At 32.1% G+C, this 19,300-nt stretch overlaps 1 long non-coding RNA gene across 1 annotated transcript in view; it reads left to right on the plus strand.

The window, feature by feature from the left end:
- The window catches only part of LOC127562216 (uncharacterized), a 198,405-nt gene extending 182,019 nt beyond the window's left edge, over positions 1-16,386 (plus strand). The window contains exon 3 of the long non-coding RNA XR_007953634.1: positions 14,948-16,386. This is a non-coding gene — a long non-coding RNA (uncharacterized LOC127562216). The remainder of the gene's footprint in view (positions 1-14,947) is intronic.
- Positions 16,387-19,300: the final 2,914 nt, after the last annotated feature.

Raw genomic sequence — 19,300 nt, forward strand, 5'->3', positions numbered from 1 at the left:
GCAGCTGTATGACCCAGAACTATAAAATAGCCCATGATCCTGTTGCTAAGGGAACCTCATAGTTGTTTAGGCTTTGCAAAAGTTCATGCTATCTTTGTATTACACAAATTTAGCTTTCCACATTGCAACTTGCATATCTATGGTAATTAATGCTGACCAGACCAACAGATGCTCATAGGTTCCAACATCAAAGAAATTTAACTTACATTATTTTTTCCCTTTTCTTTTCTTAGATTGTTGGACAGGCCTAAAAGGAACACAAGTCCTGTGGTCCATTAATATAAAAAAAACCCTATTCATCTGTGTGATCTAAAGTGACCCTTTTCTTGGAAGACTTAATGATGTAGTTGAAAAAATCCCACATTTGGAATTGCAGGATCTCACTTCAAATCCTAATTCAAAATAGAAGTGATAGACTCATTTATTTGGATGATTTGGAGAAAGTCACATAGCCTCTATGACATTCAAGTTTCCTCATTTATAAAACAAGAGGGTTTTAATCAGATGTGCAATCAGATGTGCTCTAAAGTCATTTCCAATGGAAATATCTATGATACTGATTACTGGGTTTTGTAAAAATCAAATGAAATAAAGACTGTGTGTTTGTTAAACTTGAATAGTCTTTTTAGAATAGAATTATTTGCTGGTAATTATTTACTTGGGGATAATTAGGTGCTGCAATGAATAGAGAGCTGGGCTTGGACTCAAGAAGCTTTTTATTCCTGAATTCAAATGTGGCTTCCAACATTACTAGATGTATGATCCTGAGCAAGTCACTTAACTCTGTTTGCCATAGTTCTTCATCTGTTAAATGAATTAGAGAAAGAAATGGCAAACCAAGCCACTATCTTTTGCCTTGAAATGGGCAAATGTGATCATGCAGAGTTGGACATAATGGAAATGACTGAATAACAATTTTTTGCTTTAAAAGAATTCAAAGTGTGATATCAGGAAAGACTGCCAAAGAATTAGAATGATCTAAAAGTAAAATGGAGTGATAGGTTCCTCCTCATTTGTGGTCTTTAAAGCAAGACTAAAGATCCATTTCTAGGTAGGTTATAAAAGGAATTTTTGGAGAAAGTGTGTGTTACACTAAATGATCACTTAGTTCCCTTTCTATTTAACTCTAAAATTCTGTAATCTATTCTAAGCTTCTTATTTGGTGAATGAGGAAACTGAAGCCTGGAAAAATTTGGTCATTTTCTAATGGTTATACAATAATTTTATGGCAGAATGTGGACTAAAATCTTCATCCCACTTCCCAGATCAATATAATTAACATAACCTTACATTGTTTAAAAAAATAAACACACTGTCATAATGAAAAAAGAAAAAATTGATTTCTCTTTTCTTTGATGGCAACATTATTCTCCAAATGTTTTCTTCATTCTGTCACATATTTTGTCTCCCACTGTGTCTTCCCAGTGTCATAAAGCTACTTAATGGTACTGCAAAAGAACAAATTAGTATCCTATCAAATAATAGCTTCTAACAAAATATGTTGAAGATTTAATAGATAATAATTTAAATTTGCTTTCCAGAATTTCTCTGTGACTATCAATTCCTCACTTCTTTCTTAGAAGACATCTTACTTGCAATAGATTCCATGGTACTTATGCAAAAGTCCCATCAAAAAATAATAACCCACTGAAGTATAAATATCTACTAAATAGAGAGTTTGGTCTCATCTACAGTAGAGAATTGTAGATTTCACATTTTTGTGATTATTTTTAGCCACTAGAAAATTAATGCATAAAGATTTTTTCTTTGTGTTTTTATCTCTCATGTCACTCTTATTTTTTTCTTTTCTTTTTTAAAATGAAAGAATTATAAGTTGAGGGGACAAATTATCAAAGCATATGATAAAACAGTTTAAATAAATACATTGCTGATGGAGTTGTAAATTGGTTCAGTCATTCTGGAAAGTAACGTGGAATTATGGTAGTAAGGGAACTAAAATTTCAAGTCCTCTGACCCCAAAATCCCAACATTAGGAATATATTTAAAGGGAATCAAAGGTGATAGGAAAGTTCTGACATATATTTACAAGTATTTTTTTTCAGTAATAAGAAATGAAAACAAAAGCATATTAAATTTAAAAAAATTACTTAAGGAAATAGTGATCCATGAATATAATAGAATGTAGTTGTCATAAGAAATAATCATGATGAAGAATATAAAAGAGCATGAGAAGGCCTGAATTAATAATGCAAAGTGAGATAAACAAAACCAGGAAAAGAATATGTACAACATTTATAATAATATTCTTGAGAAGAACAAAAATATGAACAAAAAGAAATGATCAACATTGGGCCTGTAGAAGAGATAAAAAAAAATCTCTCTCTTCTTTACAGTGGTGGTGGAAAATATGGATATTAAACATTTTACATACTGTCAGATTCATTTATTTGTCAATTAGTTTTGTTGAATCTGTCTGTCTCTGTCTCTGTCTCAATTCTTTGTTGTAGGATATTGCTTTCTGGGTAAGGAAGAGGTGAAATATATGATCAAAAATTTAATTAATACAAAATTTAAAACTACCAAAATAATTTTTAAAAGATATATTAGAAGATTGTATTCTGTTTCTAAGTTTCCTTCCACATCTCATTTCCTCTGTCTTTATTTGCAGTTACAAAGTAAGAATTATATTATCCGAATAATAAACATATTGTTTCTTGGTACTAATCTTAGAGATTTGAATATTAATCCAGCTAGGCAAAAATATTTCCTCAAGTTAAAGCTTATTTAATCATTGAAACTTAAAACTTATTCTCTACATAACTATGTGTGCAAATATTGCAAAAGTCATAGTATGGGTGATAATCTTTAGGTGTGTGATATATCTAATTTATAGTTATATGACTAACATCAATCATATATTTATATTTGATGTGTTTTATTGCATTTCTTGACAAATAAAGATAAATCTTGATAAAGGAGTAAGGATTTTCCTCCTTACTCCTCCTCCCTGACTATTCTTTCAAAGTTTCAATGGAAGATATCTGTTTTCCCACCCTTATCTCTAAAACAACCTACTTAAAAATGTTTGTTAAGGTCGATTTTATTCAAAACTTAATGGTAATTCTTGGAGGGAGATTCTAATTTATATAAGGCAAATTCTCTCCTGCATTAAATTTATAATCTAAGGAGAAGATAAATATTCTTCAATAATCCCTATTGGGTCTTTCATTTCATCTTTGTGTATGCTCCCTCCAACAAGTCAGGTCAAAATCTATACATACTTGAGCATATCTTCTAATCTTAACCATATTTTTCAATAAATTTGCTTTGAAAAAGTTCTGCCCACTTGCTAGAGGTCTTCCATGAAAAAGTTCCTTGATTTTCTGCTACAAGACTGACTGGTTCATTTATTTATTTATTTATTTGGCCATGGAATATGTTTCTCTAATGACTTACTTTTTAAAGTTTTGCATAAGTCTTTATAATAGTGGTATCCTGATTATATCCACTATGCATCTTTTCACAATCATTTGAGTAATCCTCAATTTAAGTTTTTGAATACTATTATATTCCATCATTTTCTACCATATTAGCAGCAATTACTATTTTCTCAGATGTTTTCCTCTCTTTTAAAAAAAAACACATTTTCCTGTTTTTCTTTTCTTTTCCTTTTTTTTTTTTTTTTTTTTTTTTGATTCTCAAAGACTTTTCAAATGGGGCTTCAATAATCACATATACAAATTCTGTTAGTACCTTGAATATAATTGATCTGAACCTTGAGTCTGAACTTTTATTCTTGCTCCAGTATTTTTTCATTTCAATTTACCTTTCAGACATATAAACTTGAGAACTTTACATTCCTAAAACATTTTCTAACCCTGTTAATTCCCAGAGTTTATCTCTTTAGGATAAAATAAACTTCTCTTTCTTTTAAGGTCTTTCAAAGTCTGGCTCCAAAAGGTTATTGCTTCCATAGGTTATTGCTTATTACTCCTCATTATGTATTCTATAATTTAATCATTTGTCTTCTTGAAAATAATATTCCTTTTCATATCCTATGCCTTTGCAGAAGCCATCTGCCATTCTTAAAATGTATGCCTTTCTCAACTTTGCTTTGTAGAATTCTGAATTTCCTTCAAAACTCACTTGAAAGACAACTTCCTAAAAGGATCTTTCCAAACTTTCTAAAGGAAATCTTTCTAAACTTTCTAAAGGAAATACTTTTTTAGTAGTATTATCAAAAGGAAATGACAAATATTGATACCTTCCACAAGTTCCAATTTACAAATATATATTAAAATGTAATCTTCACTTTGCTCATTTACTTTATATAGAACATTATTATATAGCTATAAGATGACAGAAGTATTGTTTATGACTAGAGCCATAATTAATCATGACAAACAGGGCATTGAAACTAAGAGAATTAAAAACATTTATACCAGGGGAGCACTTGAATTTGTCCCACTCATATCTAGAACAGTGTTTATCTATCCCCTAACTTCTTAAACTATGGGTTGCAATGCCATATGAGGTCATATATTTGAATTTGGGGACTGTGAAATTATGATTTATGAACATTCAATATTTGATTTGTATGCCTATTGTATATACTTACCTATCTGGAGTCACATAAAATTTTTTCAGGCAAAAAGAGTGGGAAAAGTTTAAAAAGCCTTTGTCTATCCAACACTAACTTTTTGGTATTCCTAAGTTTCCCTAAATAAGGTTAGTGTCTTGGAATCTTTCTTACCATTAGACATTATAACATAATCTCTACTTCTATGAATCCAAATCACAGGGTCTCTTTCATAGAGTCAATGTCAGAAAGTCTCTCTCTTAACCATGGGTGATTTAAGATTTTGCTCAATATTATTTTACCTCAACGCTGTTTCAAAGTTGTTTACTTGAAATGTAAAATTCTCTAGTCTCAGTTACTTTATTTCCAAATTATGGAGTGAATCCTTATTGTTATTTTACTGAAATATCTCTCTTATTATTCTCTATAGTATAGGGTTTTAGTTTTATTAAGGACATTTTCTTCTTCCCTCTTAATTTTGACTGTGAAACTTTTTAAATCAGATCAGCAAGTCTCTAGCTAATTTTGTTGTACCAGTCTTATCCAGGAATTCATTCTGATATCTTAAAATCTGATCCAGAAAACTGAAGTCTTTTAGTATAGGCATTCATAAACTTAATAACTTTTTATTTTGTGGATGATGAGGCTTCCAGATTTTTAGCAACTTTTGATTTAGATCTAGTAAGGGGACTGAAAATAAAAATAGATAATCCAAAACATTTTCCTTCTTGATCCTGCAACACATAGTACACAATTAGAATCTGCTTATGTATCTGGTCTCCATGGAAAGAGGATTACATTTTACTCTTAAGCCACTGCCAAGATGTTATTTATGAATGAATGTTACTGTAATTAAACAAGCCCATTTGTGCATATTGGAATGATTAGAGGCCACTTATCTAGGGTCAGTGATGTGCCAAAAAATATACCATATGCCAAGCATATTCTATGAATGAAGAGAGATCTAGAATATTTTTTCCTTAAAAGAGATCTGAGGGGCAACTAGGTGGCTCAATGGATAGAGTACCAGTCCTGAAGTCAGGAGGACTTGTATGACTTTGGGCAAGTCACTTAACCCCAACTGCCTCAGCAAAAAAAAAAAAATAAAAAATAAAAAAAAAGAGAAATCTGAAAAACAACTCATTGAATGGCCTATGTTAAGCCTGTCAGAAAGCTGCACAAGTTATCATAATTGGTGTAGTTTGTTTATTGGCTATTTTTGTTCGATTTGAACATGGCAAGGTCTAGCTATCCACATTATAGAATATACCCACTATTTTTTTTTCTTATTCTAAGAACTTTCTAAATTTAGTTAGATTTCCTGCTTTTCTAAATTTTTCAGGATGGGATAGCATAGACTATAAGATGAAATAAAAATAATATTATCTGAGAATCTATTACGCTATACATTAAAATGACACAATATATTTTTGTAAAAATAAATTCCCTCTTAGCTGGAACCCAAAGAACTTAGAATTCAAAAGAACCAGATTTTTTTTTCAAGACAATTCAGTCTTAAGCTACTGTTCATAATTGTGGTGTTCTCTTCTTTTGTATAATATGATCGTTCTCTGGGAGCAGGTTTCTTGGGGAGTTTCCTGGAGGCATCCTTAGTTTCAGTTCAAGATAATAATCACTTCAACACAGCCAGGAGTTAAAATCCAGTCCTTTATTGTGTCCTTCAAAGTCTTGAGCTTCAGCCCCTAGCTCCCTCCGAATGTCTCCAGCTAGCACAAAGGTGAAATATGGAATGAATCTGTCTCTGCCTCCGAGAGTGGGCTTCTGTCCTTGGCCCTGAGAGCTTCTTGCTCATATGCTGTACAATGAGTACACACCAATCATTATATCACTGGGAAACTGTTATTTGTTGTAGGATTAAATCAATTCTATACATTGTCTCTTCAATTCCACTTAGTACCTTGTTTCAAGTTCTGGCCCGTAACATCTCCTTGTAGGATCATATCGATCATACTGAACCATGTTAAATTAGATAATTATTGTCTCTATCAATTCTAATGACTTAACACTGTGTAAGGATTCCAACAATAACGACCCTCAAAGTACCTGAAGAAACTATAGGATTTTTTGGAAAATGACTAAATGAATGATAACCCATAAATTTCATTAGAGTGCAACTTACATTGTGCTTTAAGTTATTCTATTGAGAAGCATTTGTTAAATTCTTATGTGCCAGTCACTGTGTTAGAAATAGGAAGTCAAAAAGCACAATCCTGGCCTTTCTGTCCTCATTCTAATGCAGTAGGCAACATGCAAAAAAGCATAACTATACAAGATGCAGGTGATACAGATATAGGAGAGACAACTAATACGTTGTATAACAGACTCAGAATTGAAAAACACATCTCAGCATTCTAGAAAGGAGGGAAATAAAAGATGAAATTTCAAAAAGAGATATAATAACATCTTACACTTACTTATGGCAAAATAAAAAAATTCATCTTCATGACTTCAATATAGGTTTGAAGTGACAATTTGAAAAGGGTCCAACAGTTTTCATAGGATAGTATGACCTAGAAGGAACCTTACAGGTTAAAACCTGATTTATTTATTTATTTTTATTTATTTCACTGATAAGGAAATCAAGTTATAGAGAATTTAAATGAGTTGCCTAGGGACTCAGCAGTATTTAAATAAATACTGGGCCTCTTGACACTAAATACCATTCTCTATTCAGTACACTATGGTGCTAATCTTAGTGGACTGCAACCTCAATATAAGTAAAAAATCTGACATGGCAACACACAAATAAACATACAACTAATATGATTTTAGGCTTCATTTTTAGGAGTCGTAGTTTCCAAAAAGAAGGTAGTAGTATTGTACTCTTAGAAAATACTTGGAGAATACTTTTCATACTTTTCAGTGTCACATTAATTCTCCAGAATCTGCCACCATGTTTCAGCTGTCTCTGATGTTATCATGGTCACCTCTCATCTTTCAAGCCCCCTTTTATATTATATTTCTGCACTGGAAGGCAAACTGCTTGAGGGCAAGAACTGTCTTATTCTTTCTGTTTGTATCCCCTGTGCTTGGCACAGTGCCTGATACATAGTAAGCCTTAAATAAATACTTGGCTTTTATTTATTTCCACAGTATTTTTCTGTAGTAGAATGTTAGATATTTGAGGGCACAGTCTTTATATTTCTAGCACAGAGCAGAATGTCTGGAACAATTAGATGTTCAATAAATGCTCACTGAACTGTGATTTGCATCATAGGAAGGAATGTAACAGAGAAATCACTATTAATTGAAGAATATTTATAATATGCTTATATCCTAACTACCCACCCATATAACTCTGAAAGACATTATTATGTTTTTTGTATTGTTTTTACTTCCAAGAACTAGACTTCTAGAAATGATGCTTAATTCTGAGAAACATCATCTTCATTAGCAATAATATTATTATATACTCCTGAATATTTATTATCTATTTATTATCATTGTATCTATCATTGTATCTTTTTTTCTGTGTCTCTATGACTGAGAGTATGTGTATGTCCCCTCCAAATTAAGTCTACATATGTAGAGTATTTAAGAGATCTTTTTGAATTTTCACGGATATCTCACATAATTTACTGATATTATTTATTCTATAAGATAATAATATACACAATTTTATAATATAATAGACCTTTGTGCAACTGTCTCTAACATTTAAAAATAAGGAATAATAATAGACATGTGATTTCATTGACATCCCCATCCTCCAGGAAGGAAACTTCTCTACCAAAGCAGGTCAGCATTTTATATGCATTATATAGTCTTGATTGTCCAGAGTACTGTGAGGTGAATTGACTTGCCTAGAATCACACAACTGATGTTTCTCCAGACCCTAGGTCTTCCTTGATTTAAGACTGTTGGAATATGTGGGAGCTGTTGGAATACACGAGAGCCACTGACAGTGGCTGCTGGAGATTCAACTCAGAATGGATTTCCTCTTGTGAGAAGATGACACAAGGAAACCGAGAGGCAGTTGCTGTTCTCTGACTGAAAGGCGGTTGAGTTGTCTGACCTCTCTCCTCTCCCTTCTGCCTACAATTTATCTCATTCCCAGTTGCAAACAACACCTGTGTCAGCAAAGGCTGCCCTGAAACTCCTTCAGATGTTATGATCCACAGCTGGAGAGGCTCTTGGAGAATTGACCTGTCCCTTTATATAAGACAGTTCTATAACCATTGACTTTCATTTATTGAATACATTGTTATCTTTCTAACCAAAACTAAATTCCCCCTCCTCTCCTACCCCTAGACTATCTTTCCTCTATAGTACCATTTAGATAATTGCTATCCTTATATGTCAAAGAGCAGTATAAGCTCTATCTTTTTTATGAAGTACTATAGGAATGATTTTAGTCCCCATCGATCCCTCAACAACAGCAACCACCCTTAACTAGTCTCCAATTGCTCAACATATATTAGTAAAAGCTTACTAAATGGATGGTAAATAACTATTTGAAAATTGAAGCTTTGCAAAATGTTTCCAAATTTGCAACAGGATCTAAAATAATATGAAAGCCTAAAAAGAAAACAAAATTCACTAATGTTTGACTGACAGATGGGAAATTTTTATTTATCTTTGACTTATAACTTAAAAGCAGCTGCTATTATTTAGGCCTTTGGAGGGGCAAACAATGATTAGTTTGCCTCTCTAAATATTTTTTGCCTCTCATATATTATTTGAGTTATTATATGGATATACCTTACCCATAAGGACATGTAATCTTCTCCATAATAAAACTTATTCTTTGATTTCTTAATATATCTTTGTCATTTGCCTACTAGATGGTGCTTCTTTTGAAAATACTGTTGCATAGCTTCCTTTCTCAGTGGAACACTCTAGATTTGAGGACTTTGCCATGTTACCATCTGTGGTTGACTTCGCTCAACAAAATGCTGAGCATATGGTGAAATGGAGAATTAAGAGCACAACAAAGTAACATTTCCCCTCCTTGGTTGAGATTATTTTTACTCAATTTCCCCCTCAGATCTAGAAATTGAATCAATCAGACAACAGAGAGAAAACCTGTATTTTTGTCAGGTTCCTCTGAGGCAGCATTTTTCACAGGTGCATGAGACGATGAAACTTGCTGACATTGAATTGAGAAGTTTAAAATGTGAAGAAAATGAGAAATTAGAGCCTCATCATGGTTATAGCCAAAATTGAGATCAAAGCTTATAGTAAGGGGTGTGGATGCATTTTGGGAATAACTAATTTTAATGTAAGACTTTTTATATTTTTTAATGTGTGCCCACTTTATTCTGGCTAAGATTCTCTTTAGTTCTATTTATTTTAAATGCCTTCATTAAATTGAGATGGGGGAATTGGTATTTTGACTTTTTCCTTTTAACTTGATAGGACAATTATTCAAAACAGATGAATATGAGTTAATATTCATGATATTAAATAATAAAACTTTAAAAGACTCCATCACTTATATAAACATCATGTTAATGTACTCTTAACTACTCCATTCATGCCCATGTCTCTAGTTGTAATTGTACTTGCCATTTACATATTATACAAATATTTAACTGAAGAAATTAATTTTGAGATTGTAATCCCAAAAGAACTACTAAACTGATTATTTCTATTTCCCTGGTTTGTTTAAAAAACAAATCTGCTATTTTCTTTTTAAAAATAGGTTTTATTGGGATTTGTTCCCTTTTTAAATAAAAAAAAAAGGTAAAATGTGTTTTCTCTGTCTCATACCTCGTTGGGGAAAGAAAGAAAAAAAAAAGAAAAGTAAAATCCATATAAGAAATATGCAATCAAGTGAAATTAATCCCCCATAATGATTATATACCAAAATAAGTTTATTCTGCTCCCAGAATCCATCACTTCTCTGTTGTGAGGAGGAATTCATGATTAAATGCCTTTCTAGAAATCATGATGCCTTTCTGGAAATCATGAATGATTATTGCAAAGATCGATATTATCTTCCAATATTGTTTATCTTTTCATGGTTGTTACTAATATATATATATATATACACACACACATATATGTATATATATGTATATATATATATACACACAATATACATACATGCACACATACATACATATATATTTTTTTTTCCTGGTTCTGAGTGAGTCTTTTCTTTGTTTCTCCAAAACCATTCTTTTTATCATTTCTTACAGAACAATACTATTGCATTACAACCAAATACATAATTTGCCCATCCCTTATTCAAGTGATTTTTTTTATAATACCTGTATTTCTCCAGGCATCTCTCTAGAGTTATTCTCTATAACAAAATTTTTGGAGGGAGTTGATTGTTTTTTTTTAATATTTTATTTTTTAAAAAATAAGAAAAAAAAAGAAAAACAGAAAATAAATACAAAACAAAATAAAGTCGTACAGAAGAGAACACTGTCATGTATGCAACAGGACATCAGGAAGGATTCAAACTATATAACAACAAATTACCAGATCAAAAAAGTGTATATTTTAGTAGAAGAAATTATATTCACAAATGTCCATTTTTTCTTTCCTTCCTTGTAAGCTGTTCTTTGGTTCTCTGCTGCATACTTTATTTACTTTATTTTTTCCCCCCTTTCATCCTCCCTACCACCCACAAGCAAGCTATAGTTAAGAAAAGATATATTTATGTATTCATATGTAGATATACACATACATACATTTACATGTATTTACATGAAATATTTACATATTTCTCCTATCCCCTACTGACTCTTTATTTTTTTCTTTTTTTATTATAGCTTTTTATTTACAAAACATATGTACGGGTAATTTTTCAACGTTGATCCTTGCAAAACCTTGTATTTCAACTTTTCCCCTCTTTCCCCCAAACCCCTCCCCTAGGTATCAGATACTCCAATACATGTTAAATATGTTAAAGTATATGTTAAATCCAATATATGTATACATATGTATACAGTTATCTTGCTGCACAAGAAAAATCAAATCTAGAAAGAAAGAAAGGAAAAAAAAAACCTGAGAAGGAAAATAAAAATGCAAGCAAACAATAACAGAAAGAGTGGAAATGCTATGTTGTGATCCACACTCATTTCCCATAGTTCTCTCTGTGGGTGTAGCTGATTCTCTTCATTATTGAACAATTGCAACTGGTTTCAATCATATCATTGTTGAAGAGAGCCACATCCATCAGAATTGAACATCGTTTAATCTTGTTGTTGAAGTGTATAATGATCTCCTGGTTCTGCTCATTTCACTTAGCATCAATCCACATAAGTCTTTCCAAACCTCTTTGAAATCATCCTATGGTCATTTCTTATAGAACAAAACATTCTATAACATTCATATACCGCAATTTGTTCAGCCATTCTCCAGTTTCTACATACAATTTCCACTTTCTAGTCACTACAAAAAGTAGTTTTTTTTTTTTTTCACATGTGGGTCCCTTTCCCTTCTTTAAGATGTCTTTGGAATACAAGCCCAGTAGTAACACTGCTGGATCAAAGGGTATGCACAGTTTGATAACTTTTTGAGCATATTCCAAATTGCTCTCCAGAATGATTAGATTTGTTCACAATTCCACCAACAATGTATCAGTATCCCAGTTTTCCCACATCCCTTTCAACATTCGTCATTATCTTTTCCTGTCATCTTAGCCAATCTAAGGGGTATGTAGTGGTATCTCAGTGTTATCTAAATTTGCCTTTCTGTCATCAATAATGATTTGGAACACCTATAAATATTTTTTTAAAAAAAAAAGTAAAGAAAAAAAGTTAGCAAAAATTATCAATATATCAAAAAGTATGACATTATCAGCATTCCCAGCAATGGGAAGAGATGAGTTAACCAATTATGGGTGGACAGCCAGAGTGTTTGTTTCACTGGTATACTCCAATATTGGATACGACTTTGGATAAAAGCACAAACAATCTGAGTAAAGTTTCCTAGTGTTTACTACTACAATCCAGACTAAGTGCTTGTAAGATAATAATTTAATTAGATATTCAATATCCTGTGTATATGCAACTAAGAAAAGAGGAGATATATTAAACAAAATTGATACAATGTGCCAAAAACAGGCTAGGAAATTCAATTTAAAAATAACCCTGTATTGGTATCAATTTTTTAAACAAGTAAATATCAACTACTTAAAATAAAGGAAAATACTGATCCTGCTCCTCTGCATACAAAAGGCCAATGTTATTTAAGTCTTGTAATGTTATACAGTTGGGTTCAGATTGCTAGCTCAGCATTTGGGCTATAAACAAAAAAATATATAGTAGGCCCCTCCTAAATCTTTTCATAACTCTCACCCTTTTAGTAAATAGTTATTTTGACTATAAGTAAGTGAGCATGCTGTACCCTAAATTCTACTTATGAAACATGATAATTATTTCAATCGCTGGTTGTCATTTCTTATTCCAAGTCCAAAGTTTCATGCTCATTAGCTGCACATCATAGTCATATGCCATTTTCTGGTTGAGTTTTAACTATGTCCTATGAGATTAGACCAACCTAAAATACAAAACTTTTCACTGAAGTGTTTAAACTCAAACCTCAAAGTTTTAGATTTCTTCAATACATTGTATATCAATACATGTGGTATATTCAGATGTTCCTCATGTTACCAAAACCTCTTTTCTCTTTGAAGAACCTGGAGTTCTTACAAACTAGTTGTCATGATGACATCAGATTCTCTAACCACAGAACAAGAATCATTTTCTAAAATAAGAATTTGCCTTAAACTAAAAATATTTCATTGAAGTCACTGCAAAGAACAGATAGCTTTATATTCTAAAAAAAATAAGGGAAACACAAAAAAGTTCAAACTTCAGAAAACTTCAAACCAAGGACCTATCATGTTGAAATGAAGTTTTCTATAGCTCAGGAATCATAATCTCACAGTTCCTTTTTCAAGGCTACACAGCTTTTCAAAACTTTTACAGTGCTTTTAAAAATAATCATATTTACATGTAAATATACCTTTTTCCTAATGTTTTTTAATGATCAGGCAGGGAATATAATAATCAGGGAAAACACATGAAGGGTATAATATGATGCAACATAATATCAACAAGAAACTTCACAGAAAAACAAGAGTGGAAAAAAAATAAAAGAAATGCCCAACAGAAAATGAAGATGTACTGGTTATATTGCAAAACTTGAGATGAAAAGGTGAACAGCCAGATTCCTACACTGGTACACATATCATCAGTGTCAGAGAAAGTAAGGAAAACATCCAAAAGTTCAAATGTATCATCTATGATGACTTTATGGGAGTACATAGATAAGAGACATACAAGATAGGTGGGCATTGATGGATCATAACCTGTATTGTTGGAGGGAGAAAGCAAACTTATTAAATTATAGAACTATTTGAGTTTTGAGAGAAATATGACAATACGCTTAAATACTAGGTGTGTAAAAATACATACATAGGATCCTAGAATTTGAAGCAAGAAAGAACCCTAGTGATTATCTACTCCAGCATTTTAAAAATTTTTGGTCTTTGGACCTCTTAATTATTTTTTCTATTTTTTAATTTTTGGAATAATGCAAACTTTCCATAATGTGGCATAATTAAAAAAAAAAAGATGATTGCATATGAAACTACAAATCTATTATTTACTTGCTATTTTTAAAAAATATGCAATATAATTATCATGTAAATTTCTTTCTTTTTTTTCTTTCCTTTTCTTTCTTTTCATCCTAGAGATCTGTGTCTATTAGCATAAATATGTATGTATATCTGCGTATACACACATATACATGTTTTTATATATATATATAATTCTATACATACTTCCATGTATCAATTCTTTCACTAATTGCAGATAGCATCTTGCTATTTGGATATAACCAAAATGATGTATCTGTTCAAATTTGTACTTAAAATAATGTTTCTATTATTGTATATAAAAACTCCTCAAAATTTTTTGTTTATATTATATTTACTGTATTAGAAAATACAGTATTTTACTGTATTTTTATAAATCTGGTATTTACTATTTATTATTGTATTGTAATTACTGGATATACACCATATTTATTGTATTAGAAAACAAAATATCTTACTATTATTATGAAAACAGTTTTAACCTTGGAGATCCCTTAAAACATTTGATAGACCCCCAAGGGCCACTCTAGAACATACTTTGAGAACTAATGATGAAGCCAAGTGGTGCATATCTCTTTTCTCTCTTCTCTCTCTCTCTCTCTCTCTCTCTCTCCTCTCTCTCTCTCTTCTCTCTCTCTCTCTCTCTCTCTCTCACACACACACACACACACACACACACACACACATCAGGAAACTAGCACCAGAAACTTTATATAATTTAACCAAGATTATAACTAGCACATGAACCAAAGATCTATCATTGCAAATCAGTAGGAATCTTAGAGGATATTTATTCCAATTATCTGCCCTCTTTTTCTCTTTTACAGATGAAGAATCTGAAGCCCTGAGAAGTTGTGCCTTGCCTCAGACCACAGAGGAAAATAAGTGGCCAAGCTTGGATTCATACTCAGGTCCCATGAACTCCATATCACCTTTAGCATCATAGATTTAGAGCCAGAGACTCTATCTGAAGCCCATGTTTGTTTGTTTTTTTGTTTTTTGATACTTAGCCTTTAACATAATTGATTACCTATATAATTTTATATTTACACATTTAAAATTATTCTGATAAGCGTTCATCAGATTGTCAAAAGTGTCTATGATACACAACAAAATCCCAAGAATTTTTGAACATTAGAAGGGGCTTTAATGGCCTTTGAATCTAACAACTTAATTTCATAGGGTGAGGAAACTGAGATACATAAGTATTACATGACTTGCCTAGGGAAGTGGTCTTTGATCCCTATTCTTCTTGGCTCCAAGTCCTATGCCTTATTCTCCATAAATGTCCTAAAAATAATTGCTTGTTTCCAACTCTCTGTTTATGTAGGTATATATCTATGCTTCTGCCCAAGTCTGAGCAAAATTCCTCAACCTGAAATGAAAGTGACCTGAGATTCTTGAAGCTAGGCCAATGGAACACAGGTCCAATTATGTTGAAATAATTTTGAATATAGATTCAGTATTTTATTTTTATCCATTTTAATTATGAGCTTATAATGACAATATATACTACAAGATTGTAAGCAATATTTTAAAAGTAAGAAACCCATCAATAGTAATTTCAAAGAGTATGGGAGTATTTTATGTATATTATGCAAGAACCATTGTCTGCAGAGATATCACCAGGTTAATCAGAGATGTCACATGTTTTTGAACATGAAAAATCTGAGGGTATTTATGTAAAGAAAGTTTGTGATCTGACCAAGTGGAAGGAGTACTGATGCTCACTTTTTTTTTAATTAGAATTTTTTGTTTGCAGTATTTAAACATGTATTGATATGTGATAGTATAGATGCATGTATATATGTGTACATACTTACTATACTAATATGATCATATCTCTTTCTGCTTGCAAAGTTTTAGTGATTCCCTATTCCATATAAGTTAAAATATATACTCTTTAGCCTGGCTTTCCTGCCCCTGCCCCTTATTTCCTTATATGGGAAAACACAAAGCAATTCCAGTTTCCTGAGGCTTTGTTACTGAGCTCATCTAATGACACTATGGCACTAAGTCAGCATCTTTTGTAATGTGTTTACTAGTTGCTTCATTTTATTGGCTCTCTAGATGTCCTTTTGGACCAGCCCTTACATGAACAGTTCTCATTCCTAGAGCATGCAGCGTGACTGCACAGTTTTGGTGAAGATAATGAGAGGGCCTTTAAAGGCCAACTTGAGAAAGAAGGGACTGCTTCAGCACATTTTTACTGCTGATGTAACTGCTTCTTTTTATTTTTATCAATAAAACATCACATCACTCCCAACGTTAAGAAACTCATTGGTCAAAAATGTACGGCTCCTTGTCTAGAGAAAAGTTTGGGGATTTCAAAAAAAAAAAAAAACCAATATTACAGTTCAGATAGTTTTCCTTGGTGTTTCATTCCTTGGCTATTTTACATTCTTTCCCAGTGAGCGAGATTGATAAGCAGCAGATTCTATTTATAAAGGATGACAAGTGCTATTTAACTATGCTTTACTTGGTTAAAAGTAAAAATCACAAGGAACTGCGCAGATTTACTTTACTCTTTTTTTTTTCCTAAATAAGATACCTTAATATCCTTTGGGGAAATCAGTTTGGTGTAACTCAATAAAAGTTGCTATTTAAAATGGACTAAGTAAAGCAGTTCATCACACTTGGTGACATTTTATATTTATTTGTTAAATAATAAAGCTCTATTTTTAGGTAAAACTCTGGGCAAGTCACTTTTAAACCTTTTTTTTTTTTTTTTGGTCAAGTTATAAAATAATATGATTGAATTAGATGACCCTGAAGATTTCTCCATTTCTATATCCTTGGTACTTTTATCAATAATTCTATCATATATTTGGGTATTTATCTGAATGTTAGGGTTCCTTTTATAGCTTTAAAAGAGAGAACAATTTATGGCCTCGCTTTATAGCACAATTAAAAGCACCTAATAGTTCTTTGTATATTTTCATAGGCAGCTATATGGTGTAGTGGACAGAATGTCTAGCCTGGAGAAAGGAAAACTTCTCTTGCTGAATTTAAATCTGTCCTCAGACACTTACTAACTGTGTGACCCTGACAACTCACTTAATGTTGTTTTTCTCAGTTTCCTCATTTGTAAAATGGGTTGGATATGTAAATAACAAACATTTTAGTATCTTTGCTGAGAAAATCCCAAATGGGGTCATGTAGAGTTAGACACAGTAATTGAAACAACTGAAAAAACAACACAAAATAGCTATCTGATTAGGTAATACTTTTCTCTTAAAAACAAAAACAAAAACAACAAAAAAAGTGGCCCCCATTCATATGCCAAAATTACACATTATTCCTTGGAAGGTGTAACAAATAGAAATAATCTTGTTCATTGGACAGCTGGTCATAAATATCAAATGAGGCATAAAACAAGAAATTTTTGTGCTAACAAAAATGATCTTCTCAGTGTGCCAGGATGGCATTTTTCTTCAGGATGAAGACATTGAGAGGGAAGAATTTTAGCAAAATGAGATAACTTTATATCTTGAGAACTACCACAGTGTAAAGAAACAAATACTGGATTTGGAGTGAAGAAAGCTGGATTTAACTTCTGCTTTTAAGACTTATTGAGTATGTGATCAAGAACAAGTTGATTATGTGATCAGGAACAAGTTACTTAGCCTTTCCACTTCATCTGTAAAGTGGTCATGAAAACACTCGTATCACCTGCCATATTAGATATAGACTAACATCTCATAGAATAAGATAAAGGAAAAATGGGTCCATGATTTAGATGTAAAGGGTGATACAATAAGCAAATCAGAGGAACATTGAATAGTTTGCCCATCAAATCTATAAATGATGGAAAATTTATGAACAATTAAAAATAGAAATCAGTAAAATAGATAATTTTGATTCCATTAAATTAAACATATTTTACACAAAGAAAACCAATGTACCAACTTTCTGCCAAATTGCCTTCTAGTTTTCCTAGCAATTTTTATAAAATATCGGGTTTTTATCCCTAAAGCTTGAGTCTTTGGGTTTATCAAACACTAGATTACTATGATTATTTACTTCTGTGTATTTTGGGCTAAATCTACTCCACTCATCTACTACTTTATTTCTTTTTCTTTCTTTCTTCTTCTTTTTTTTTCTGAGGCAATTGGAATTAAGTGACTTGCCCAGGGTTACACAGCTAAAGTGTTAAGTGTCTGAGACCAGATTTGAACTCAGGTTTTCCTGACTTCCGGGCTGGTGCTCTATCTCATTTTACTTTTAAAATTATTATTATAGCTTTTTATTGACAAGATATATGCATGGGTAATTTTTCAGCATTGACTCTTGCAAAACCTTCTGTTCCAACTTTTCCCCTCTTTCTTCCCTCCCCCTCCCCCCCATGGCAGGCAGACCAATACATGTTAAATATGTTAAAGTATATGCTAAATGCAATATATGTATACATATCCATAGTTATTTTGCTGCACAAGAAAAATCAGACTTAAAAATAAGGTAAAATTAACCTGAGAAGGAAATAAAAAATGCAAGTGGACAAAAACAGAGGGATTGGAAAAGCCATATTGTGGTTCATACTCATTTCCCAGAGTTCTTTTGCTGGGTGTAGCTGGTTCTCTTCATTATTGAACAAATGGAACTGATTTGGTCCATCTCATTGTTGAAGAGAGGCATATCCATCAGAACTGATCATGATACAGTATTGTTGCTGAAGTATATAATGATCTCCTAGTCCTGCTCATTTAACTCAGCATCAGTTCACGTAAGTCTCTCCAGGCCTTTCTGAAATCATCCTGCTGGTCATTACAGAACAACAACACCACATAACATTCATATACCACAGTTTGTTCAGCCATTCTCCAGCTGATGGGCATCCATTCAATTTTCAGTTTTTAGCCACTACAAAAAGGGCTGCCACAAACATTTTTGCACATACAGGTCCCTTTCCCCTCTTTAAGATCTCTTTGGGATATAAGCCCAGTAGTAACACTGCTGGATCAAAAGGTATGCACAGTTTGATAACTTTTTGAGTGTAGTTCCAAATTGCTCTCCAGAATGGTTAGATTAGTTCACAATTCCACAAACAATGTATCAGTGTCCCAATTTTCCCATATCCCCTCCAACATTCAGCATTATCTTTTCCTATCAACCTAGTCAATCTGAGAGGTGTGTAGTACTACTTCAATTTTTAGTCAGTACCAGATTGTTTTGATGATTGC

This window comes from Antechinus flavipes, chromosome 4 (genome assembly GCF_016432865.1).
Source record: "Antechinus flavipes isolate AdamAnt ecotype Samford, QLD, Australia chromosome 4, AdamAnt_v2, whole genome shotgun sequence".
In the NCBI taxonomy this organism is placed as follows: domain Eukaryota; kingdom Metazoa; phylum Chordata; class Mammalia; order Dasyuromorphia; family Dasyuridae; genus Antechinus; species Antechinus flavipes.